At 35.2% G+C, this 13480-nt stretch overlaps 1 pseudogene; it reads right to left on the reverse strand.

Annotated features, from left to right (window-relative positions):
* Positions 1-12291: 12291 nt before the first annotated feature.
* LOC109386014 (bifunctional 3'-phosphoadenosine 5'-phosphosulfate synthase 1 pseudogene) lies at positions 12292-13402 on the reverse strand (annotated as a pseudogene).
* Positions 13403-13480: the final 78 nt, after the last annotated feature.

Consider the following 13480-nt stretch of genomic DNA (forward strand, 5'->3'; position numbering starts at 1 on the left):
CATGCCTCGGGGCCGGCCGAGTGGCTCAGTTGGTTAAGAGCTCGCTCAAGAGTTTGAACTCTGAGCAACAGCGGTTCGATGCCCGGCCCGAGCTGAGCTGTGGCTGAGCTGCCCACAGGTGACAGGATGGCTTAGCTGAAAAAAAGAAAAAAAAGGCATGCCTTGTGTTATTTATCTTTGAATGTTGTACAAGGATGTGATACTTGGAGCACGTGAACTACCGACTCCCAAACTTTTGTTGTTATGTAATTAATTTTCTGTGATTTAAATAACTTCGGTTGGAGTATCATGCTACTTGTAGCTAAAAATATCTTGACTGATTAATCCCAATCACTTGTTTATCCTTGTTTACCTTTAGTGCAAAGAATATTGCTAATAGAAAAATAATTATTCCAAATATTCAGTAGCTGCTGTTTTTTCTATTTCATTATATATTTTTAAATTAACACCATAAAATAATAAAAGAACACTTAAATCTATTTAAGATAAACTCTTTTAGAAGTATAAATTTCTGTATCATCTGGGAATGGCACACTTCTGAAGTGAATGTGATAGGAATTGGAAAAATTTACAATTTCAACATATATTGAGAACAAACAACAAAATAACATCTATAAGATTTAAAGAAATAAGTGCCACTATGCTCTTTTTAGAATTTCAACTTTACTGTGGAAATTATGGAGTCTGAAAAGGAAAAGCTATTTGCTGATCTGTTAAATAAAAAAGGGACAATTTTGAGGACTCAGGTAAACCATAGTAGAAATCATTCTACCAATGACTAATTTGTAATTTTCCAAATGCTTGAGAAAGTGTTTGGCTTATTTTCAGCATGATGCAATTATTTAATATAAATTTGCTGTATGAAACGAGAGGGAGAAGCCAGGAGTGATAAGTTTGCACTCTTAGATAGAGGGCAGAGGTAAAGGACTCATGCACCTGGATTTTCCAGGAAAGGCCCCTTCTAATATGGATTGATTCATTCAGTTCTACTTCAGTGACTCGAGTACCAGTGTTCAGACCATAAGTCATATGACTCGTCGTGTCCATGGTTTATTACCAGAAACTATATCAGTTGCCCAGAAATAACTACAATTTTGTAAATCCCTTACCTTTCTCACAGGCTTTTTTTTTTTTTTAATGATTTCCTTCTTTCTAGTGCATTTGCGCTATGCACAGAAAAAGCAAGGAACAGATACCTGGGAAATCATTTATGTTCTTCCTGCCTTCTCTTTTCTTCCTTCTCACCCCTTATTTTTAATTTTAGGTGCCAACTTAGGTACCATCACCCCACAAACCTCAGCTGGGGAGGCGAGCAGGGTAGGGGCAGACACTGGCTCTAAGAAATAGCCACCCCTTTTTTTGCCTCTGACACAAGATAGTTACCGATACCAGAATACAAACAAAGTACTGCACATATTATCCAATTTTTCAGTGTAAATCCAAAAAGACATTATTATTGACTGGTTTCTATATCAAGTCGGGCAAGTTACCCACAAACGTGCTGAAGATAATAAACTCTTTGGGACATCAGTATACCATCCAGCAATTTCACCATTCCCTACAGCCACGGAGGAATTCATTTACCTCACACAGGTGAACCGTTCTCTTCCCCAGAGAGCATTTTGTTCATCTTAGCTCAATACAAGATCAGATCCATTGTCAGTAGTAACAATTTGTACCATGCTTTTTTTTTTTTCCATTGAGCTCGAACTTAAAGCATGCCTGAGTGAAAATAAATGGCAATAGCTGTATCTCAATTTTTTACAAGGGGGGTGAGGGAGAGGTGAGAGAGAACCTTAGAGAGATTAAGACCTTCACCTGAAGTCACAGGCCCATCCAATCAGTGATAAAACAGAAAACTGAAGCCAGGCATCAGAAAAACTAGTCCACCTATTTCCTGAAATCTTCTGTTTTCTTATTTGTTGCAGGTAAATGATAATCCTTGCTTCACTATAACTCACACAGAGACAGTGAAGAGCCCCTTGGCGTTCAAAAAGAATTTTATTTTTGCTGTATTTTGGGGCCAGCCTTGGCTGGCTCTCTATTAATGTTAGAGAAAAAGTCAAAGAACATTATTTTTCTATTAAAGCAAAGGTTTCTACATTAACTCTGAACTTCATGACACTACATAGACCTGAAGATAGAAATTGGAGTGACAGTGACACAAGAATGAAATCAATTGAAATTGCCACTGACAATAAAGTAGGAAGTGGAGGTAGGCAGTAAAGTCTTGTCCCTGAAAATTTTACAGCATTGCTGATGCTGGAGGGAACAGTAATTTAAGACAGTTATGAACCTGAAAAAAAAAACAGCAATAATGTTGAAGTCAGATCCAGTCTGTATAGGATGGTTATTATTTGGTTTAAAACTGCAGAATGCATTTACGACTTTGGTAAAAGACAGAGGCTGACCTTGATGCAGTGAAAATTTGAAATGGGAGTAGAGGTCTTTGTTCTTGCATTGCTGCTGAAGGCAGGGAAGCAACAGTCAAAGAATGCCCAGGCATCAATAGGCATATGCATGTGCAATTCCATCCACTCAGGACTTAGAAACAGCAGACAATTGCATTTTAAGAATTCGAGTATGTTCAAAAAGCACCAAGAAAGAAGTAGTATGCATATGTTCTTGGTTTCGGCAAGGGAGGTGCCCTATTCCATCTGGGAATACTGTATTACATAGGAAGTTGGTTGCTGAATAAATAATCAAGGTATCAAGACATTGCGGTGCATCCAAATCCTGGCTCTCCCCTTACTGTCTGTGTTATTTGGGTCAAGTTATATTCTTTCTGTGATTTTCAATTTTGCCATCTATAATATGGGATCATAATTATATTTAGTTTATAAAATAAAAAGGGTAAGTGAAAAAAATGAGGATATTAACAAAGGCCAACATCAAGCATTACACAAATGCTAAAAATTGCTCCCACTAGGCTGGACTCATTTAAAGAAATGTAGGTTTTCCTTCTAAATACATGTGAATATTTTCACATAGGCAATTGATATCAGTTACTATCAAGGACTCAGGTAAATTGCAAAGGAGACAAAATTTGAATCTTCCTAGTTTCTGTGTGAATACCTTATCTGTTCATTTCTTCTTTCGCCCGGGTCTCCAGAAAGCCAGGTCAGAACAGAAGGAAAATTGAGAAGATGGTAACGCCAGTGGGCAAGGATAATGATATGTAGCCTCAGTGTCTAGGGTGAACAACAACTCATGAGGTATTATATAGTTTGAGACCTGAGAAAATAATTTTGGTTCTATTAGCAGCTCAGCCCAATTTATATAGAGTTATTATATTGTGCATCGATTGTGTGCTGGGGGAATGTTTTAATATGTTTAATATTATGTCTGTTATGTGTCTAGAATCAGAATATCTTTAAAGGGCCTGGTGGGGGTATTAAGGGAAGATTTGTTCACTATAGTAAAACCAGCTTTTGGGTTCTGAGTTAGAAAAATAAAATGGGAGACAATGTTCAGCTGGATGAATAGTACCTGATGGATGTGTGTGTGAGTGTGTGTGTGATACAGTAAGCAGGCATCACTCAGTAGTATCTAGGAGACATTTTCAAAATTCACATATTTCTCTCTCTTATTAAAGAACTAAGGTAAGGTATGAGAAGTGACATTCCAGGCTGTGATATTTTTTGCTCATCAGTGTATCTCCAGCTCCGGCAAAGGTCCTAGCACATATAAGACAGTCAATATATATTGAGTAAATAAATGAATAAGTGCCCAGTGGTGTGAGAGAAAGCAGGGAGTGCATGGTATCGGGATATCTTAATTCAGGTCTTATGCAGTGACTAGCCTGAAAGTTACCCCTGGCTGAGGTGAGTCAGCAGGAGAAATTGAGTTTTTAAAAGAGATACTATAATAATAACATCATCAATATGATCTAACATTTTGCACTAGTATTTACATTTGTTAAGATTGATAAACCAATATTGATACATTATGTACACATAACACACATATAAGCTACATACACATAAACACATTAGTAGGTGCACACACGCACATACACCCATATGTGTATACCCATGCATATACAAATACACACACATTACTGACTGTTATGTCTTCTTGGAAAATTAACCTCTTTATTTTTATGTAATGTCTCTGTTTATCCTTGGTATACTAGTTTTTCTTGAAGGCAGGGTTTGTTATGAAAGACAGAATGCTCTGGATGTACTTCAATATGGTTACTTTTCCCTTCCCCCTTCTTAAAATGAGGGAGAGGGGGTTTTTCTCTGATTTGGGCTCCTAGAAATAGAAGGCTTCACTAAAACTCTCCCCAGGAGTTTTTAACTTGCAAGCTGGTCCACACACAGCCTTCAGCAATTCATCAGTTACCATTTAAGGTTTCCTTCCAGTTATTGGCTCCAGCTCCTCATAAGATGTATTGCATTCAACCACTAAGATATGGAAACTTGTTGCAAAAGCTAGTTTGACCCTACCTAAATACATACGTTATGTAACTTTCTAGCTATTGGTGGAGAGAAAACAGAATGTAAAATGCCTAACTGACTCAAAAGCAAGCAGGAAAGGAGAAAGAAAAAGAAGCAAAGAAGAAGCAGGTAAAACATAAAGCATAAAGTTCTATAATTAACTCAGAGCATACTAGTAACCACAATTAATGTTGATAGTCCAAATAAAAATATTCTCATGATTGGATAAATAATAAAATATAGATATATGCTATTTTCAAAACACACTTTAAACATTAGACACCTAACAGTGAAAAGTAAAAGGATAAAGATGTCAGGCAAATATTAAACAAAATAACCTGGTGTAGCTATGTAAATATATCCATCTCTTTTTCTTTATTAGATAAAATTGACTTCAAAATAATAATATATTTTTGTGTGTACAGAAATCAATATTTAGTGATAGAAGTTATAATTCCCACAGGAAGATTTTTTAAAAATCTAAATTTATAAGCATCCAACAGCATGCTCTTTATATATGTATATGTATTTATGTGCATTATATATATATATATATATATATATATATATATATATATAAACTGGCAGAATTGTGAAGAGAAATTAATGAATTAACATTCATAATAGAAAATTTAAAACTCATTCAGAATACTTGATAGAGAAAGCCGACAAGAACACTGGTAATTATGGAATATTTGAACAACACAATTAGCAAGACATGTAATGAGCACATGTGCAGCTCTACATTTAACAATTAAAGAATGTACATTTTTCACAAATACACATGGGACATTTATAAGAATTAACCACATTTTATATCATTAAGTATTTTTTTAAAAATCAAAGAATTGTTAAACAGATTACCTTTTCTGTTAAAATGTATTTAATTTAGAAATCATTAAAATGCTAATTTAAAAATTATAGTAAAAGAGACTTCCAAATAATCTGTGGTTCTAAATAGAAATAATAATGGATATTAGAAAATATTTAAAACTGAAAATTGATTAAAACATTGCATTAAAAAATTTAGGGAATGTAGGTAAAACATTACTTAAAATAATTTTGACACCTTTACTACTTATGTTATAAAGTTTGAAGATTGATAATCTAAATTTTCAACTTAAAGGAATTAGGAAAATAACAACAGAATAAACTCAAGGTAAGCTGAAAGAATGAAACAGTAACAATAAGAGGAGAAATTAATTAAAGAAAAAACGGAAATACAGAGGATCTGCAAAAGCAAACACTCACTTTCTGAAAAGTTTAATAACACAAATCCCCTCTGGCAAGACTGAACATGAAAAAAACAAGAGAGAGAATCCATTAAAGAAGAATGTTAGCAATGAGAAGAGTAGTGTCATAACCCTAGAAATTGAGAAGTTATTTTTAAAGGTGATATTACAAACAATTTTAAATCATCAAATTTGAAAACTTAAGACAAATTGTGCAATTTTCTAGAGAAATATAACTAGCTCATAGTGATTCAAGAGGAAATTAGAAATATGACTAATCTTTCTGATTAAAAAAAAATAAATGAATGATTAACATCTAAGTCCCACCCTCTCCACCTCCATCAAAACTGGATATATGTGCCAGTGAAATAGGACAAAATTCCAATCGATATTTCAACAGGGTTTTTGTTTTTGTTTTTTATAATACCTCTGTGGAACTTGACAATATGATTATACAATATATGAAAGTATAAAAGACTAAAATAGCCAAGATAATTTTGAAAATGTACAATATAAGGAGGCTGTCTTACCATATATAAATACTTATTATAAACTATAAATAATATAAAGTTATAAACAGTAAAATCAATGTGCACTGTTCTACGAAAGATAAATAGACCAATGACACAACAGAAACTTGAAATAGCTCAATGCGTGGATGGAAATCTGATATTGCAGAGATGGCATTGCCTACTAGTAGAGAAGGATAGGCTATTGATTAAAGAGTGTTCAGACATTTGGTTATCAATATGCAGGAAAAAAGTGAGACTCCCCTTCTCTAACCAAATATCATTATTAATTCTGTGTGGATTAAAGATCTAAATGTGATACCAATAGTTTAAAATGTTTTGGAGGAATTGTAAAAGACTATCTTTATGGCTTCAAAATAAGGAAAGGTATAAATTATATCAATAGTTAATCATCTGTTACTCAGTAATATGAACTCAAATGTTAGGATTGCCTAATAATTTTTACTAATGTAATAATTTTGTTATTTAATTCCTGAACTGATTTTTCTATGTTATGTATACAGAGCCTTGATGGATTACATTTATTGTTCCTTGAGTGGAATACTATTGTTCAAAGAATCAATAAAATTTCATAGTTCAAGTCAAGTAATTTTAAAAGAGCTTAAATAGGTAGAATTCTTCAAACCTCAGGTACTGTATTTTTTATTTTAAGGCATGGGGAAAATGAGTCTGATACACACATTCAACTAATAGGGGGAAAGGGTTGTAGCATTTAGTTTTAACTTTTAAATGAATAATAAAACGTGTGAGCCTTATTATTAAAAATAAAATTCATTGAATAAATCATATAAATAATAAACTAAAATATACTTATATCAAATTCTAGATTTGGAGCAGAGTATTATTGAATATTTCCAGTGAAGGGCATTACTCTTAATCCACTTTCATTTAGTACCTCACTTATAAAAACAAATTTGAAGATTGGCATATAATGTTTTCTATATCATACTTTTGCAACAAAAACATGGTGATTGTATGTTTTTATGTAATCGTTAATGACAAACTTAACCGAATATGATTAAAAGCTAAACCTACATTTTATACACTCTGTGGTTTTACAAACTCAGGATTTTCTGTTCATTTGATTGCACAAAGAATGCAGGTATAAATACTTCATACATTCGAAGAGACAAAACCAAGATAAGGGTGTAATTTATAGTTATATTCCTTTTCTCTTTTGCTTTAAGTAACAAAGCATTTCATTAATATACTTATTTACAGGTAGTTTTAAATATTTTACTAATTTAAAATTGCAAAAACTATGTTTCATAGGCTAATGTAACGCATCATCACATTTTCACTGATATTTTTCTGTGGCTGTTTTAGAAACACCATTCCCTTAAAATACCTGCAGGATCGACTACATAAAGAAAGGCAAGCAACTTTAAATGTTATTTATTCATTCAGTAAAATAAGCTGTTTGTACCATATAACTTTTCTTTTTTATTAATATAGGTGTTTCTGAGTGATCCTTACTAATATATGCAAGGTATTTGAATGAAAGATGGGAATAAATATATTCGGTGCACTGTCTTTGCACGGTAACATTCATCATCGTAATTTCAAACCTTTGCTCCATCATGCAGTATAGGGAAATAAAAATTATATATACATACATATATGTATATATATAAACTAGAAGGCTTTATTCTGTTGTTAATATTTTGTTAACTCTAAGGTGAAAAGCAATCTAAAGTAATTTTTTTTAAGATTTTTAGTCTATGTATAATAATTTTGATATCATGTTATAGAATGGTTATAGAATGGTGCCTGGAAGCCATTTTTTTTAAGATTTTTTTGGGGAGTTGGAGAAGGCAAACAGCCAAGTTGTTGTCCCTCAGTCTTAGTTGTGGAGGGCACAGCTAGCTCAGCTTCAAGTCCAGTTGCCATCCGGTCGTCCTTGGGCAGCTCGTGGCTGTACAGCTCAAGGTGCCATGTTCAATCTTAGACCCCTATCCCATGTGAAAGTAAAACTGGAAACGTTGTTGTTAAGAGCATGTGCTCTCACCAGTTGGGCCATCTTGCCTCCTGTTGGCAGCTCAGCAGCAGCTCAGCTGGGCACAGCTCACTGGCCCATGTGGGACTCGAACATGCGACCCTAGAGCTCTCGCTTTTAACCAACTGAGCCACTTGGCTTGCCTGGAAGCCATTTTGAAGGATATTTTTTGTTGTTTTCCTGGCAATTATTCTTGAGTACCTTTCTTTATATTTTGGGAGGAAATTCTCTCCTTCCATTTTTCAGCCATGCATTTTGGGTGACATTGAATGCATGCCCAGCTTCAGGGGTGGGTCTTTGTTGTCTAAAGGCCAATCAGAGTACTGTAATCTTGTCACAATAATTGGACTAGGGAAGGACTGTGTTCCAATGTGGACCACTGGAAGGAACTGGTTCCAGAGCATCTGCAGCAGCTACTGTAAGAGACTAGCTTCCCTGAGTGTTTTCCTGTGAGGACATGACATCTGGAATTGTTGTAAACGTTTTGCTGAAATTATCAGAAGAATCTGGAATTCCCAGTGGGTTACCAGAGCAGCATGATGATATAGCCAACAGAGAAGCAGAGTAGGGAGGATATGAGAAAGAAGGCCCTTGGAGATCTCATTAGAGGTGCCAGTTCAAGCCTCATTCTGACTTTTAGTTACATAATTCAATATCACCTTTATTAAGTCATTTTGAGTTTAGAGTTATTTATTTATTGATTGATTTAGTCACTTGTTACTGAAAATTTCTATTAAAAATGCTGCATGATATTTGGTTTTGAAACACTGAAGAAGGACAAATCTTGATTCTCAATCAAAGGTGTTTTCTTATTTCAAAGAACAGAAAGATTCAAATTAGAAAATGGGAATTATTGAAAAGATATGTGAAAATGGAATCGAACTGCTGGGAAAAAACACACAAAAAAACCCTTTTACCTTACTTAATGGGACCTCAGTTCTTTTATTCTCTCTCTCTCTCTCTCTCTCTCTCTCTCTCATCTCTGGGGATATCTTCTTCACCTTTAGTACTTAAATTCAACAGGTCTATTTGTATATGACCTTATTTCTCTAAACCTTTCCCCACAAACTGCATCTCTTCCACTGTTTTCTTTTTGGCTTTGAATCACAGCCAGAAAACTTGGAGTCATTTTTTTTTCAAACCTTTCCCTTACCTTCAAGCAATGTTCAATATATTACCAAGCCCTGTGCTACCTTCAAAATAATGTTCAAAAACCCATTTCTATGTCTTTACTGCCAGTAGAGTAGCCCCCTCTTATCTGCAGGGATACATTCCAAGACCCCAGAAGATGCCTGAAACTGAAGACAGTGCCCAACCATTTATATATATTATATGTTATATAAAAATAACATAATACACATATATATTATATGTATATATGATGTATATATATAATGTTTTCCCTTATACATACATACCTATGGTAAAGTTTATAAATTAGGAACAGTAAGAGATTAAAAACAACTAATAATAAAATAGAACAATGATAACAATATCCCGTAATAAAAGTTATATGAATGTGGCCTCTGTCTCCTCAAAATATCTTATTGTACTGTTCTTACCTTGTCACTTCATGGAAGCACTTTACAGTTTCTCTTTGGTATATCCAAATTGTCAGCACCTCTACTCTTGTGCTTTGGGTCCATTATTAGGTAAACTAAGGGTTACCTGAACACAAGCACGATGATAGTAGGGCATTTGATCTGATAAGCACTACTAAAGGACTAAGTAAGGGACTAATGGGTGAGTAGTATACAAGGTGTGATAGAAAAATACGGTGAACATTTAAATTTTAAAAAAATATTACAGTCATAGACACATTGCCATTAATCCCCCCTAAATACTCCCCCTTGCGTTGAATGCACTTATCCCTTCATTCTTGCCACTTTCCGAAGCAGTTCTGGAAGTCCATGTTTAACATTATGAGGAACTGCAAAACTGTTTTGCAAATATTTTTTTCCCATTCTGTGTATATGTTTCACTTATTGATGGTGTCATTGTTGGAATTAAAGTTTTAAAATTTAATGTATACAATTTATCTAATTTTTCTTTTGTTGCTGTGCTTTTGGTATTGTATCTAAAAAACCATTGACTAACCCAAGGTCACAAAGACATACATTTATGTTTTCTTCTAAGAATTTTAACTCTTACATTTTGGCTTATGATTCATTTTGAGTTAATTTTTGTGTATAGTGTAAGATGGAGGACCCACTTTGTTCTTATGTATACAGGTTTCCAGTAGTGACAGCACAATTTGTTTAAAAGACTGTTTTCCCCCATCCAATTGCCTTGGCAATCTTGTCAAAAATCAGTTGACTATAAATGTGACATTGGTTTATTGGTCTAGTCTTTTGCCAGTACCACACTGCCTCAATTACTATAGCTTTCTAGTAAGTCTTGCAATCAGACAGCAAATCCTTCAACTTCATCCTTCATTTTCAAGATGGTTTTGTCTCTTCTGGAACTCTTTACTTTCCATTTAAATTTTAGGATTGGTTTGTCAATTTCTGTACACAAACCAGATAGAATTTTGATAGTGATTACATTAAACCTATAGATCAGTTTGGGAAGTATTGGTGTTTTTTTTAAGATTTTATTGGGGAATCGGTGATGGGGAACAGACAAGTTGCTTTCCTTTTGTTCTTCAGTTTAGTTGTGGAGGACATCATTTCACTGGCCCATGTTGGTATTGTGATCATTGCGCTCTTCCCGGCTGAGGCAGATTGGTTGCAGACCATTGAGTAGCCGTTCACAGCGGCTCACGGCAGCTCATGCTGGCTGCTGGCCACTCACGGTAGTTTATGGCAGCCCACTGCAGCCCCGTTGCAGCCTATGCCATAACTGGCAACTCATGGCAGCCCAGCTCCAGGTCAAACTGTTGTTCACCATCTTAGCTGTAGAGGGCAGTGTCACTGGCCCATGTGGGATCCAAACCAGAGGCCCTGCTGCTCAAAGCTTGCGCTCCCAAGCCAAGTCTTAATCAATGAGCCACTCAGCCTGCCCACTATTGGCATATTAATATTAAATCTTCATATTGATAAACAGAGTGTCTATCCATTTATTCAGATCTTTTAAAATTTCTTTTAACAATGCTTTGTAATTTTCAGTGTACATCTTGCACTTTTAAATAATTTATAACTAATGATTTATTTTTTGATGCTATTTTAAATAGAATTGTTTTCTTAATTTTATTTGAAAATTGTTACTTGCTAATGTATAGAAATACAATTGATTTTTGTATATTGATTTAGTATTCTATAACCTTCTTAAACTCCTTTATTAGTTCTAAGCTCTGTGTGTGTGTGTGTGTGTGTGTGTGTGTGTGTGTGTGTGTGTGTGTGTGGTCATTATGGGTTTCTATATACAAGATCATGCCACCTGTGAATAGAAATAGCTTTACTTCTTCCTTCCAATCTGTATGCTTTTTACTTTTCTTGCCTAACTGCCTTGACTGGAACCTCCAATACAATGTTAAATAGAAGCGGCAAGAAAAGATATCCGGTCTTATTCCTGATCTTAAAAGGCAAGGGTTCAGTTTTTCACTATTAAGTATGGTATTAGGTGTGGATAATAATGATGTCCTTTGTCAACTTGAGAAAGGTCTCTTCTATTTCTAGTTTGTTGAGCATTTTTGTCATGCAAGGATGTTATATTTTGTTTAATAGTTTTTCAGCATCTGTTGAGGGCTGTATGATACTTCTCCTTTATAACATTACCATCATGCACCACGTAATGATGGGGATATGTTCTGAGAAATACATCATTAGGCAATTTCAAACATAATAAAATGCACTTACACAAACCTAGACTACTATACACCTAACCTATATGGTATAGCCTATTGCTCTTAGGCTGGAAGCCTTTGTAGTGTGTTACTGTACTAAATACTGCAGGTAACTATAACACAGTGGTAAGTATTTGTGTGTGTAAACATATCTAAACATAGAAAAGGTACAGTAAAAATACAGTATAAAAAATAAAAAATGGTACACCTGTATAGGGTGCTTACCATGAATTGAGCTCGCAGGACTGGGAATTTCTCTGGCTGAGTGAGTGTGACTGATTTTGAAGGTCTAGGACATGACTGTACATTACTGTAGATCTCCTAAAATTGTCCAATCTTCTTGTTTCATAACCATCTTGATGTAGGGGTGGTTCTTGAACATTGTTCTCCACTGGATGGCACAACACTCCTTCCTGTGCTCAAAAAACTCTGGATTACAGACAATAGCCACACAGCAGCCTTCCTACATCAAAGCCAATGCCATCCTGTTTCACTTTATCTTCATGAGTAGCTGTCAGAACTATAGACAAGATATTGACACCCCCATCCAGAAGATAATCAAAATGAAGGCACTGCAAATACTCCCTCTCTCTCATAAAGCCATTTAGTGGGTTGCCCTGCCTTCTGCCAAAACCTGCATCCTCTGCATATACACTTCATTAATTTTCAAAGCTGGTGATGGTTCTTATACCTGTTTTTGCCAAAGGAAGTTCTTTTTCGAGCACACACAGTTTGCTTACTTCATAAGAGGCTTCCACAGGTACAATATCCCTTTTATTTAGAAGTTCCACAACTTTCTGGACACAGTCATATACATCATAGGCATCTGTTTTCAGAACTAATTTAGGGACCTCTGGTTTTTCATCTGCAGAATCAATCCCAGCGAAACCTTTAATTTCTCCAGCCCTTGTTTTTTTGTAGAGTCTTTTAACATGTCTGTGTTGACATATGTACTGAGGAGTATCAACAAATACTTCAGAAAAAAAGGTAAACTGGTACCCTTATGAATCTGCCTTGCATTGTTGAGATCTTGAGCATAATGCAATGTAAAACTTGTGATGCACACTAAGCTAGCATCTGCAAACATTTAGCAGCTTCTGCAGTGCAGCAAATATTTCTCTGTCTTCAGGACCAAAGCCAAGATTATAATTTAGACCTTGACAAATATTGTCACCATCCAAAGTGTAGCATGGAATACCACAGCAAGCCAAGTTCTCCTCCAAAGCCATGCTCACTATGGTCTTCCCTGCTCCAGGTAAGCCTGTCAACCAAACCAAAAAGCCACCTCTGCCCCCCTCTCCCTGACCTCTTTTGTTCCTGAGGACATGGTAAGTATGATAGGCAATATTAGTTGTTCTCTGCATTCCCGGTTCTGCATGTTTGTTGTTGCACAGCTTGGCTTTCTTGAACAGGCTCCCAGGGACCTACCTCTATGGTTACAGAGTTTGTGCACAATAGCTGGCACAGGGGTGGGAAGAGGGGTGGTGGGAGGGGTG

Source organism: Hipposideros armiger, unplaced genomic scaffold, assembly GCF_001890085.2.
Source record: "Hipposideros armiger isolate ML-2016 unplaced genomic scaffold, ASM189008v1 scaffold_127, whole genome shotgun sequence".
In the NCBI taxonomy this organism is placed as follows: Eukaryota; Metazoa; Chordata; class Mammalia; order Chiroptera; family Hipposideridae; genus Hipposideros; species Hipposideros armiger.